The following is an 11,008-nucleotide window of genomic DNA, read 5'->3' on the forward strand; positions in this document are numbered from 1 at the left end:
TTCACCCAAAAAGATCACGTACTCGTGATGCTTGCAGCAGAAAGGATGCTCCACATCCGCCGCCAAGGCTTGTGCGTGGTGGCGCTGGCTAGCACTCCCAGGGTTCTACTAAGGAACACAAATACCCACGAAAGAGGAGGGGGAATCGGTGCCGTGGTAGCTCATTTGGTACAGCATCGCACGCGTAATGCGAAGCATGTGGGATCGTTCCTCACCTGCGGCAAATTGTTTCTTCGTCCACCTTCATTTCCATTAATTTATCGTTTATTTATTTTAATTTATTAAGCACAAGTAATTTCCCCTATGTTGTTCTTGGTGTCAGTGTTCGTTGGCTTCCTATGATATGACTAATAAAAATCGGGCCCATAGATTAGCCCCCTTTCTTCGTGTTTATTAAATAAGGAGGCTGAGGTATTCGCTGAGGTATTTATTTGAGAACCCACTTGAAGTAGCTTGTGTCGGCTTATTGACCGGTTGCCTTCACCCAAAAAGATCACGTTCTCTTCAAGCCTACCGTAGACAGGATGCTCCACATCCACCGCCAAGGCTTGTGAGTGGTGGCGCTGGCTAGCACTCCCAGGGTTCTACTTAGAAACACAAATACCCATGGAAGTTGATGGGAAAACGGTGCCATGGTAGCTCAATTGGTAGAGCATAGCACGCGTAATGCGAAGGCTGTAGGATCGTTCCTCACCTGAGGCAATTTGTTTCTTCCTCCATCTTCTTTTCCATTGATTTATTGTTTCATTTTTTTTCATTTCTTAAGCAGAATTTCCCCTATGATGTCCGCAGTGTCAGTGTCTGTTGGATTCCTATGACTAATAAAAATCCGGCCCATCGGTTAACCCCCTTCCTTCTCGTTTATTTCATAACAAGGGCATTGAATCCGGCAAAGTTGATGCCTACAGGTATAGCATGTGTTGGTTTATTGACCGGTTACCTTCACGCACAAAAATCACGTTACCGTGACGCCAGCGGCAGAAAGGATGTTCCACATCCGCCGCCAAGGTTTGTCAGTGGTGTCGCTGTCTAACACTCCCAGAGTTCTACTAGGAAACATAAATACCCCAAAAAGTGCCGGGCAGCTCAATCGTTAGAGCGTCGCACGCGGAATGCGAAGGTTTTGGGATCGTATCCCACCTGCGCAAGTTGCTTTAAATCCAACTTCATTTCGAATAATTTATCGTTTGTTTATATTTATTTATTAAGCACAAGTAATTTGCCCTACGTTGTCCTTGGTGTCAGCGTTTTTTGGATTCCTATGATATGATTAATAAAATCGGGGCCCTCGTTTACCCCCTTTCTTCTCGTTTAACCCGAAATATTGTAAGGAAGGCTCATTTAGTATGGGACTGTGGAACAGAATGAGAAATATACGCACAGCAGCGCTTAAAGGCGATTACACTAAACAAAATAAAAAAGAATGTGTACTCTGCACAAAACAGAGTTTGTCTCCAATAATGTGCAGTGGTTTTGCATTCCAGGGTATATTTTGCTTCATTCATTTTATTCAGTTATGAAGCAGGTGTCCTGAATGGAACGCAAGCCAGTCGCACTGTGTCAGGAAGACTGATGCTTCGTCACTCGACGTTGTCTTCTATTCGTCCCTTGGCCTTTTCAATAGTTTCATATATACTGAGTGGAAATGCCCCAGCTTCATTTGGGGCCATAATCAGCATAGCTGGAAAATGGCAAGTCAAAGATAGTGGTTCGCTTGTATGATCCAAAAGAGGAGGAGAAATAAAGAGCAAATACTGGAATATATATTTCGTGGTGTTTATAGCCATCAATTTTCAATTCTGGCAACTTAACTATATAACAGAGACATTTATTCTCGAATATTAGAAGAAAAGGCAACGATTCAAGTTCAGTTTAAATTCTGTAGTTGTACGAAGACAAGAAAACATCTTGTAAAAGCAACTCCTACAGCTTGTCACTTTTTTCGCGGGTGTCATAGGCTCCGAAAGACAGATACACCGATTGACAAATCGCAGTCAAGAAAGAAGGCGCAAGCGGTTAGTAAAGGGACAATTAAAACATACGTTCTTTTATTCTTATGTGCTGGCGTTCTCTGCCACTTGAGGATTCCGGTGTTGCACGATCGCCAATATGAACAAATAAAAATGCTGCGCTAAACCGAACGCTGATAGACACAGTCACTAAGTATTGACTGCTCGAACATAACAAATAACTTTTATACATATACGTATCCAGGGCGCACCTTCGTGGACCCCAAGCGCGTTGGGCTGCCGACCCTCATCGCTGTCGCAGCATTCAGGCCGCACGAGTGAGCGCATAAAAGTAAAGGCCTGTGTGCCTCAACGAGAATATTACTGTTGCGCAGGTGGCTATGCGCAGCTCGCGATATCTAAGCAAAACAGTCTGCGATCTACGTGTGCCTGATGTGTCCTCCTTGACGCTACTGATGAATACGTAATCAAGAGCGTTAGTGTCCAGGTACAACCTTTGAGTAGCACATAAGTAAGGGTTCATATATGCTATGCGTATTGAATAGCGTATGTTTGATTAGACATTGCATAATGATTACTTATCGTTGTAGCAAAGCAATGTAGCCAAAGTTGAATATTTTCACATTACACTAACAACGTCGCTTTACTGAACTGCGAAAAAATATACATGGAGGAACACTTCGAGCTCTTGCGACTTCATCATGCGAAACATCTAGCGCGAAGGCTATTGGCAGCTTCAAATATATAGAATTGAAAACTGCCCTATTCCATTGCCAAAACAACAAATGTGTCTCCATTTCAATAAAAGTGCCACAATAATATTCGCTGAGGTAGTTGTTTGAGAACCCAACAAATGTTCTAAACACATTACATCGGTGACAAATTGCAGTAAAAGACAGTGATGATCTCGCCTGTGCATTGCAATCAAAGGAATATGACACCGGGATGCCCTATTCTTCTTGGCAATTTTAGGCGATCCTAAGTTTTCTGCTGTTTGTTCCTATATCAAAGCGAACAGAAAAATAATGAAGCTTTTCTACAACAAATTGCGCAAACGCTGTCGCCATCTCCTTTCCAGTGGGTCCCCACCCCCGTCAAGTTGAAGTAATACCTCCATTGCCTGCGTAATCTTACCGAATGCGGCCGCAACCACCACGAAGACGTATTTCCCAAGCAAGCAGTCCATGTCTTCGACTAGAAAGCTGCACATAAAAAACAACATATATTTTCCTAAATATCATTCGTGCAACAGTAATGGAATGATGTCTTTTCACTACATTGATCTACTCCCCTGCTTTCGCATTTGAATTTAGGTCGTAAAATGTATGGGTGAACTGTAATTATTTCGAAGATGCTAATAATTAATCTTGTTGGTATTTGTGCATTTGCAACAGAAAATTGATAACTCTTCACGAAGAGTTCTACATGTTTTGCCAAGAAGCTTAATTGAATACAAGAATGCTACGTTTACAATGTGACAACGCTGTGGGAGTGATTCGGCCGCGTATTCGAAGTATCTTCAAAGTGTTCATAGTAATAGAAGAGATATAATTACAATTATAGGTTATCAGGTGAATACATTCCCATAGCTTAACTGAAGTGGATCTCTAACATACAACATGAGCGTCGGGCACTTAGTCCTAAAAGTATCTGCATTATTTGTGCATTTCGCCCCATAGGCTTCTAACGTTTTCAGCGTCTAACTAGAATCGGGCTAAAGAGTTATCTATTGCGTTTCAACTTCTCCTTTGTGGAACGCTAACGCCATTTATCTTTATTAAAGACCAAATGAAATTATCCCATGGTAATATCTTGTAAAGGGTGACCTGTGAAATGATGCGTAGAACACAGTCCTATTTCCGAATGACAATACAAGGAAAAGGAAGATTCAACGCAGAAACCTGACCAAATCATAACAGTGAAACATGGCGCTCTTTTTTCCCTAGTTTTCTCGCCATGTGAGCTTCAGCCTATTCTAAAAGTAAGTTAAGTTTTTATTATTTAATCTTTTTTGAACATGATTATCATTCTTTTTCATTCATCAAACAGCTGTGCCTGCTTTATCCTAATCATCTTAAGTGCTGTTGCCGAATCTAATACTCAACAGTATTATCTAATCATAGTGCGGGTGCAAAAAAAATACTGTTGTAAATGACAAGTGATTCCGGATATATCTATACTGAAGACATCGTACTCATTTATGGGTAGTGCTTGGTATATAATACTAGTAACTTATTTACGCACGGCACATGTTTTTGCCGAGTTCTGAAGCTTATAGAGACGGGACAAGCATGTACTGGGTTTTTATGGATGCTTCTTCAACGCTAGCCGCGCCGGGCGACGGTGAACCTGCGAAAATACAGCCGCTTGTCCCGCATTTCAGGCGCATGTTGAACTCACCGGCGGATATTCTTCTGAAGTATTGAGGCCGTAACGCTATTTGTTAGTGGTTTCCGTGTTATGGCCTGTTGTCGCTTCATACCCGGTGTTCTGTCGCAGTGCGTGTCAATCAACGAATGAACGGGCGAACCACCCCTTCGTTCTGAAGTAGTTACTTTTGTGACTCACAGCCTGATTAGTTGCACGAACTACCGACCCCAAAGGGATTTAAGGCGCAGGCAGCCCATTGTTAGTAGAGATAGTTGCTGCCAGCTGCCCCGCAGGTGTGGCGCTCTTTTCAGAACCACTACCTTTATGTCATTTTTTGCTACATCTGTTACATAGTGTAGTGTACTCGTAGCGATAGGTCCCGGTACTGCTCATCGGCGATGTTAGCGATGGTTATACAAAGAGAAAATGTCGTTGGCGGTACTAGTGTCAGCGTCTACACGCTCGTCGACCGGGTAACGAGAAAGGCAATCAGCGCCCTTGTGGGCAAGGCCAGATTTGCAGATGACAAATAACGAATATTACGAGGGGTGTAACACCAAGCGACCAAGCCTTCCTGTAGGATCTTTCAGTGTGTGCAACCAGGAAAGCGCGTGATGGTCCATGACGACTGACGAGGGTGGGCCATATAAGTATGGGTGGAACTTCGCAGCCGCCCAATCTGGGGTTAGACACTCACGCTCTGTGATGGAATAGTTGCGCTCAGCGGATGAGAGGGGCCTTCCGGCGTGTGCGATAACACGGTCGTTTCTGCGCTCGCATTGTGCTAGTACTCAGCCGATTCCGTAGTCACTGGCATCTGTACGGACACGGGTATGCACAGAGGGATGTAAATTGGCGAGAACGGGTTCAGTTGTGAGAATGTTGATGAGCTGCGAGGACAGGGATGCTTCGTTATCGTCCCTTATTCTTGAAAAGTTTGGTCAGTGGTCGTGCTATTGTCCCGAATATTTTTCATGATGCGGCGGACATAAGAGGAAAGACCGATGAAGCTGAGAACATTCTTGATACATTTCTGAACAGGGAAATGCCTAAATCCATGAATATCGCCTGGGTCCGGTTGCACTCCGTTAGCATCTACGAGATATCCAAGAACGTCCAATTTGACACTTTGATGTGTTGTGTAGCAGACCGGCTTGACGAAAAACGTCCGGGACTGGTGAGAGGCTCTCGAGGTGCGTAGCGAATGTTGGGGAGAATACTATAACGTCGTTCAAGTAGCATAGGCATGTCCACCATTTGTAACCGTTAAGAAGGGACTGTATCTACATAGACCGAACGGCATGTCTCTGAATTGGAAAAGAGCGTCGGGTGTTACAAAGGCAGTCTGCTCGCGGTCTAGATCATTCATCACGATCTGCCAGTAGCCGGATCGAAGCTCAACGGATGAGAACTAGGGAGCACGATGGAGGCAGTCAAGGGCGTCACGAATGCGAGTTAGAGGACACACGTCCTTTCTTGTAACCCATTTAAGATGCCGATGATCTGCGCAAAATCGTCCTCAGCCGTCTTTTAGTTTCAGCACTACAAGAGGTTACGTACATGTTCTACACGAGGGTTCGATAATGCTCTTGGCAAGCATGTTGCAAACTTTTGCGAGAAGAACTCAACGCTCAGCCAGCGACACTGAATACGGGCGGAGTTGAACAGGAGGGGCATCGTAGGTACTTATGCGATGTTTAACAGCTGTAGTATGAGCTAAAAAACTATCGTTCTAGTCAAATATGTCGCGGTAAGAAAACAGCAGGCGGTAAAGCTCATGGCATGCTTAGACAGCATGGCCGGTTGAATTGTTGTCTATTGAAACAGATGCCACTGAGGGATTCTGCTATGAGAAAAGCTGGGCCAGAGACATTCTGCGTAGCAGCACTTCTGTCATCATGCCAAAGTTGACCACTGGCAGGCAGACGCTATTCGCCGTAACAGATAACACTGTGTGAGGTACTGTGGTACCGTGTGTACGGAGGAAGTAGCGCATAGGAGCCGCGAACTTGTGACAGTCGGGCACCAGTGGGGATTACAAAGCGTCAACGTAAGTCAGTGCCGAATGTGGCTAGCGAACGAAGTCTACGGAACTGAGTGTCTGGGAGTTGGTTCGGCAGGATTGAGAATAAGCAGGTCAGGGCGAAGAGTATTGGCTGAACAGCATATGAGAGCCGTATGCGGGGTGAGGAAGTCCAGGCCGAGGATGTGTGGATACATACGGGCAAAAGTGCGCCGCAACTGGCCGCTCGACACACTTTGTGCGTATCCGCAGGCATCTTTCATGCTCTTAAAAACCCTTTTACATGGCACGTATTGAGCAACAGAAAGGTGTATGGGGAATTTGTCATGTTGCTCTTAAGTTGTGTTATTAACACTTTCCATATCATTTTAGGAATTGAAAATTTGAGTAAACTTATAATAATTATCCAATTCGGGGGAGCGAAAAAAATAATCTGCGTATTTTGAAGCCACGGCAAGCAACATTACTTTCGTGATGTCTGGCTATGTAGCATTTGCACAGTTTTAAGTTTTACCTCAAGTGAAGCGCCCTATAGACTAATAATGCAAGACGGATTAAAATTTCATATTTGTTGAAACAATGAGCCATATATGGCTATTCTTTAAATATACTAAAGACACAGAATATCAAGGCTCAGTCATATAGCAAACTGTATATGTATGCTTCTCTCACCTCTAGGATGGATGCAAAGAAAGGAGATGCGACGAAGACGGCCAGAGTCCTGTGGTGGTCAACGCTTTTACCACCGCTTTATATATCCACTCTCAGACGTCCCGTGCTCAATCTAGTGGCATAATGAAATAAGTATGATGCCCATTTTTTTCCTGGAGAACTGAACCAAAAATAGTTTAATGTTGATTACAATTTAAAGTTGTCATTTCCATAAAGCAATTTCCACGTCCGCTTCAACATTCCTCTAAACGGCTGTCCATTGCACTCATGAGCTGCTTGACAGACACATTTATTAAAAATTCCTTTTCTGATATTGGTCTGACGGATGGCGGCACATTGGTCTGTCAGTGGAATACTGTGACCTCGCCCACTAGCATGCGTGCATACATCATAGTGTCATATCGCATGCCGCCGTAATCACTTTATTGGCTCGGTATTTTGTTTTCTTGTTCATTACTACCATCTGAATGCTTTTCACGCACATACATATTCAGCTCCAAGTATGCGTAGGTTTAGAGGACTACCTATTTAACAAACAATATATATTTAAATGCGGTGTTATTCCGAGACATTTCTCTACAAAGGGCCACCCAAGTGCTATAACGAGTTGGCTATGGGGATGACACTTGAGGAACGTCTTCAATTCTTCACGTAAACGGTTACTTCTGAGTCAGAGTTTGTAAAGAACGCAAAGATCTTGCAGCAGAAATATTAATTTTGGGAACTGTCAAGTAAAGTTATCAATAACATGTATTAAAACAAGAAAGCCCATCAAAAGTCCAGGAGTGATCAGACGACCATGCCAGTGCTGCCCCCCCTCCCATACATAAATTGTTCCCGCTTATTCAGGTGTGTTGCAATCCAAGAATAAAACAGCGCGTAATGACCAAGTTTTCTTGGCTTTATAATTACTTTTTGCTGCACGACCTTATCGAATGGTTTGCTAAGTTTTAAAGCATGAAAATCAATTTTAGCATTATAGCCACAAATGAATGAGCGAACCAACGCAAATTCATCATTAAAACAAGCTGAGTACATGTAGAAAACGCCTTTTTGATGCCATGCCGCAAACTCCTTCTAGTCAGGCTCTGCTCAAGGATTTCAGTATTGCCTTTCGAAATTTGTATGCTTAGTCTGTTTATTATATATAAATTTGAAATAAATTGGCGTGTTTCTTTCTCATGACGTCCCATTGTTTCTTTTGAATTTTACCGCGACTCGGCGGCCCTTAAACTGTAAGGCAAATTTGCAGATAAAAGTGAAGCACGAACTATAAATACTGGAAACAGTGCAAGATACCTACCGTATCCCCGTAGAAAGGAATTCAGTCTCTTATAATTCAGAACCAAACGGTGCTTTAGTTGAAGTGTATGTATCATAGGGACAACGCTATGAAAGTTTATAGATCTCCCATCCCAAGCATTACACTCTACAGTGCCTATCCTGCAGGAATGGCAGCGGTAAATAGACTAATAACAGAATGTACACATCAATGTCTGTTTGATCTGTGATTATGGTTCCGTAAGTTAAAACTTCCTAAACATACCTTCGTTTTTCGCTGAGATAGCCCCTGAACTTGGTCTGGGATGTTTTGGCGAAGTTGGGTGGCACATCTCTGTAAGTTGCCTTGTGGATGTCTCGTGCTGACGATGCCCTCTCGGTGAGCGCATATTTCCCCCCTCATCTTTTAAGAGGTTCAATACATACAAGCATTTGTCTCGCAAACCAGATTTTTTTTTTTCAAGGGAATTTTCCACGTCTCAGTAATTTCTCTTGTTGTATTCGAGTGCTGATTGCCGTGTTATAGTTTGTTAACGAAGCTTTCCCCTCAAGTCTAAATATTTTAAGGCAGTTTGTCGTGTGCGTATCATGGCCACGCACGCTTATATCGCCTTCCGTTTCTCTACCACGGTTGCGCTTTAAAACCACGACGCTGCAAGTTTGCTTCAGAGACTTTCCTTTCCTTCCCACTTCTCCGCCCTTAAACTGGCTCTCTCAACTACTACACGCAGAGACAAAGCAACAGCGCGCGCATTAGATCCCATAGATGAGATGAATATTTACAATTATTATTAGGGTTATAATTATATTCGAGTGCTGATTGCCGCGCTATCGTTTGCTAAATGAAGCTTTCCCGCAAGTCTAAATATTTTAAGGCAGTTTGTCGTGTGCGTATCATGGCCACGCACGCTTATATCGCCTTCCGTTTCTCTACCACGGGATGCGCTTTAAAACCACGGCGCTGTAATTTTGCTTCAGAGACTTTCCTTCCCTCCCTTCTTCTCCGCCCTTAAACTGGCTCTCTTAACTACTACACACAGAACAAAGCAACAGCGCGCGCATTAGATCCCATAGATGAGATGAATATTTACAATTAGTATTAGGGTTATAATTATATTCGAGTGCTGATTGCTGTGCTATCGTTTGTTACCGAAGCTTTCCCTCAAGTCTAAATATTTTAAGGCAGTTTGTCGTGTGCGTATCATGGCTACGCACGCTTATATCGCATTCCGTTTCTCTACCACGGGTGCGCTTTAAAACCACGGCGCTGCAGTTTTTTGCTTTTCTTTCCTTTCTTCTTCTCCGCCCTTAAACTGGCTCTCTTAACAATACTACACGCAGAGACAAAGCAACAGCGCGCGTATGCGATCTTATAGATGAGATGAATATATATATATATATATATATATAGAAAACTATCAGTCATAGCTCTCGTAGTATAGCCCTCTGGGCCGTTTCCTTTTTTTTCGAAAGTAGTCCTATTAGGGTTATTATAATTACACGAAGGTATTTCGCCTTCATCTGCAGCAGTCCTTGGTATAGTTATTCTGGCGGCTAGCTTCCCACGCTATGCGTGCCGCCATCGCACCTGGTTAAGCTTTTCCTAGACGCTAGAGTTATGCTTTGTCCGCGCAACCTTGAGCGATCGGAAAGCGCGTTTCCCTCTCTTGGCCGGCGGAGAAGGGAGGCTTCGTTCCGGCTGCGAAGCTCTCCACATCTCTGTAAGGTGCCTTGTGGATGTCTCGTGCTGACGATGCCCTCTCGGTGAGCGCATATTTCCCCCCTCATCTTTTAAGAGGTTCAATACATACAAGCATTTGTCTCGCAAGCCAGATTTTTTTTCAAGGGAATTTTCCACGTCTCAGTAATTTCTCTCGTCGTATTCGAGTGCTGATTGCCGTGTTATAGTTTGTTAACGAAGCTTTCCCCTCAAGTCTAAATATTGTAAGGCAGTTTGTCGTGTGCGTATCACGGCCACGCACGCTTATATCGCCTTCCGTTTCTCTACCACGGTTGCGCTTTAAAACCACGTTGCTGCAAGTTTGCTTCAGAGACTTTCCTTTCCTTCCCACTTCTCCGCCCTTAAACTGGCTCTCTCAACTACTACACGCAGAGACAAAGCAACAGCGCGCGCATTAGATCCCATAGATGAGATGAATATTTACAATTATTATTAGGGTTATAATTATATTCGAGTGCTGATTGCCGCGCTATCGTTTGCTAACGAAGCTTTCCCTCAAGTCTAAATATTTTAAGGCAGTTTGTCTTGTGCGTATCATGGCCACGCACGCTTATATCGCCTTCCGTTTCTCTACCACGGGATGCGCTTTAAAACCACGGCGCTGTAATTTTGCTTCAGAGACTTTCCTTCCCTCCCTTCTTCTCCGCCCTTAAACTGGCTCTCTTAACTACTACACACAGAACAAAGCAACAGCGCGCGCATTAGATCCCATAGATGAGATGAATATTTACAATTAGTATTAGGGTTATAATTATATTCGAGTGCTGATTGCTGTGCTATCGTTTGTTACCGAAGCTTTCCCTCAAGTCTAAATATTTTAAGGCAGTTTGTCGTGTGCGTATCATGGCTACGCACGCTTATATCGCATTCCGTTTCTCTACCACGGGTGCGCTTAAAAACCACGGCGCTGCAGTTTTTGCTTTTCTTTTCTTTCTTCTTCTCCGCCCTTAA

At 43.6% G+C, this 11,008-nt stretch overlaps 1 long non-coding RNA gene across 1 annotated transcript; it reads right to left on the reverse strand.

The window, feature by feature from the left end:
* Positions 1-1,488: 1,488 nt before the first annotated feature.
* LOC129382662 (uncharacterized) lies at positions 1,489-7,415 on the reverse strand. The gene is made up of 3 exons (XR_008610699.2): positions 7,036-7,415; positions 3,105-3,172; positions 1,489-1,681 (listed from the first exon to the last, which is right to left on the reverse strand). It is a non-coding gene; the product is annotated as an uncharacterized lncRNA (long non-coding RNA).
* Between the last annotated feature and the right edge of the window lie 3,593 nt (positions 7,416-11,008).

This window comes from Dermacentor andersoni, chromosome 6 (genome assembly GCF_023375885.2).
Source record: "Dermacentor andersoni chromosome 6, qqDerAnde1_hic_scaffold, whole genome shotgun sequence".
NCBI lineage: Eukaryota > Metazoa > Arthropoda > Arachnida > Ixodida > Ixodidae > Dermacentor > Dermacentor andersoni.